Genomic DNA, 2,511 nt, shown 5'->3' on the forward strand with positions numbered 1-2,511 from the left:
GAGGAGCTCACTGAAGCTCCTCTTCTTGCGCGTCTCCGGCTCGCATCTCGCAGCACCTTTGTGGGGTTTGACTTCGTTTCTTCCTGCCCAGCTGCACAGCAGCATCCCCCAGTAAGGGATCTGGAGAGACTTTTACAAGGGATGTAGGGACAGGCCAAGGGGAATGGCTTTAACCTGCCCGAGGGGAGACTGAGATGAGCTCTTAGGCAGAAGCTCTTTCCCTGTGAGGGTGCTGAGGCACTGGCACAGGGTGCCCAGAGAAGCTGTGGCTGCCCCATCCCTGGCAGTGCTCAAGGCCAGGTTGGACACAGGGGCTTGGAGCAAGCTGCTCCAGTGGAAGGGGTCCCTGCCCGTGGCAGGGGGTGGAGCTGGAGGAGCTTTGGGGTCCCTTCCAACACAAACCAGGCTGGGATTCTCAGAGGGGAGGTGACAGCCTGGTTTACAGCCCTCATGCAGCTCAGTGCCATTTACACCTTGAGAATCACCGCACACAATTCCAGACAGATTTCTTTGGGATGCACAATGCTCAGGGTGAGGGATCCCAAAGGGCCACCACTGCAACCCATGTCCCACCAATTGCATGAGCAAGCTTACACTAACCTGAGCTCTTCTAACCCTGCACAAGGACAGCACACCACCATGCTCTGCACATACATCCAAAGCACCATAAGGAGATGCTGCCTAGGGTTAGGCTTTCCTAAGACAACCCAAACATTTCCTCCTGACAGGAACAAGCCGTTTGCCAGAGATGGCCAATGTCCAAGCCCCATCCAACTTGGACACTGCCAGGCCCCTCATCTTTTAAGGTCTCCCCTTCAGGAGCCTTCTCTTCTCCAGGCTGCCCCAGCCCAGCTCTCTCAGCCTGGCTCCAGAGCAGAGCTGCTCCAGCCCTCGCAGCATCTCCATGGCCTCCTCTGGCCTCTCTCCAGCAGCTCCACGTCCCTCTTGTGCTGCTGCCCCAGAGCTGGACCAGGACTGCAGGGGGGGTCTCCCCACAGTGCAGCAGAGGGGCAGGATCCCCTCCCTGAGCTGCTGCTCACGCTCTGGGGGTGCACCCAGCACACGGGGGGTTCTGGGCTCAAGCACACATGGCCAGCACTGGTACCAGCACCCAAAACCCCAGTGCAGCACCACGGGGCTGCCAGCACAGAGGCGACAGCAGGGACCAGTCCCCTGCACCCAGCACCCACAGCCGGATGCACACTTCCCCCTGCCGGCACCCGGGTGCAGCACCCATGGCCACGGTCACATCCTGCATCCCACATCCCCCAAACCAGCCCAGGTAGGGAGGAAACTACAGACACGGGCACATCTCAACCGACCATCCCCAAGCAAAGGGATTGTGCAAGGACCAAAGTGCTGCATCCCCAGAGAAAACCTTATGGAGCTCAGCCCCTTGGGTTGGGTGAAAAGACCCAAGCGCTCTTTTACCTCTTGGGAGGTAAAAAGCAACTTCGAGCCATCAAGGAGAGCAACCACCAGCCTGCAGCACCGGGGTGCTCCTTCACAGCCACACAAGCAAGGAGGAGAGACCGGGTGACGCATTAAGTGTCTTTAATCCAAAGGGCTGAAGAGCAGACTGGGAAGATTAGTATAGCCAACAGACAAAAATAAAATTAAAAAAAAAGAAAAAAGGAAAAAAAAGGATAAACCCCAGTTTTTAAAGCAAATTCAAAATCCGCACAGTGTCTAAAAGATCACCTAAAAACTAAATCATTGCCTTAAAAAAAGTTTGGTTTTTGGTTTTTCCCCATTCAAACACATTTAACGCAGTGAAACATCGTGACAAATAATAATCATAATAAGAATAATTCATGGATTAGAGACTCCCGAGCAGCCATCCTGCTCCCGGGAGCACAGCATCGCTCCCAAAGCCCTGGGGAGCCGGTGGCAGGGATGGAGCCACAGCAAGAGGGGCAGCAGGACCCCAGCCCCAGCCAGGGATGGGGCACTGCTGCTGCCCCAGCTCAAGCTATGGCCCCGCATTGCCTCCGCCACCTCGCCAAGCCACCCACTTATCCCAGGGCAGCATCTCCCCGGGGCTGGGGGATGCGGGAGCAGGCAGATGTGGCCGGGAAGCATCGTTTCCCCACATCCCTGCGGAGCAAGGGGGTGATGTTTGTGGGGCACTCGCCTCCTGCTCACCCCCCCCTGCCCACCCCTGAGGTCAGAACTGGATTCCAGGCACAGGTACAGACATGGGGGCCAGGAGCAGCTCCACGACACACACCCCAGCACAGACAGACAGCGACACGGACGGCACTCGCGGGGAGTCAGGGCTTCCAGGTCAGGGAGCTGGGGGATTTTTGGCTACCCTGCTTTAAAAGCAGCAGTTTTCCAGGCCAGCAAAGCAGCACGGTGGCCACGGGGACCCTCCACCCCCATGCCAGCCCTGCCATGCACAGCAGGACGAGGGAGAAGGCAGCTCTCCTTCCCCATCCCACTCCCAAGCCTGGAGCCCATCTCTAGCCAGCACCCACACAGGGAGCATGCTGTCCTTCAGCTCTACAG

This window comes from Pezoporus occidentalis, unplaced genomic scaffold (genome assembly GCF_034315485.1).
Source record: "Pezoporus occidentalis ecotype Australia unplaced genomic scaffold, CSIRO_AGI_Poc_V1 ctg92, whole genome shotgun sequence".
NCBI lineage: Eukaryota > Metazoa > Chordata > Aves > Psittaciformes > Psittacidae > Pezoporus > Pezoporus occidentalis.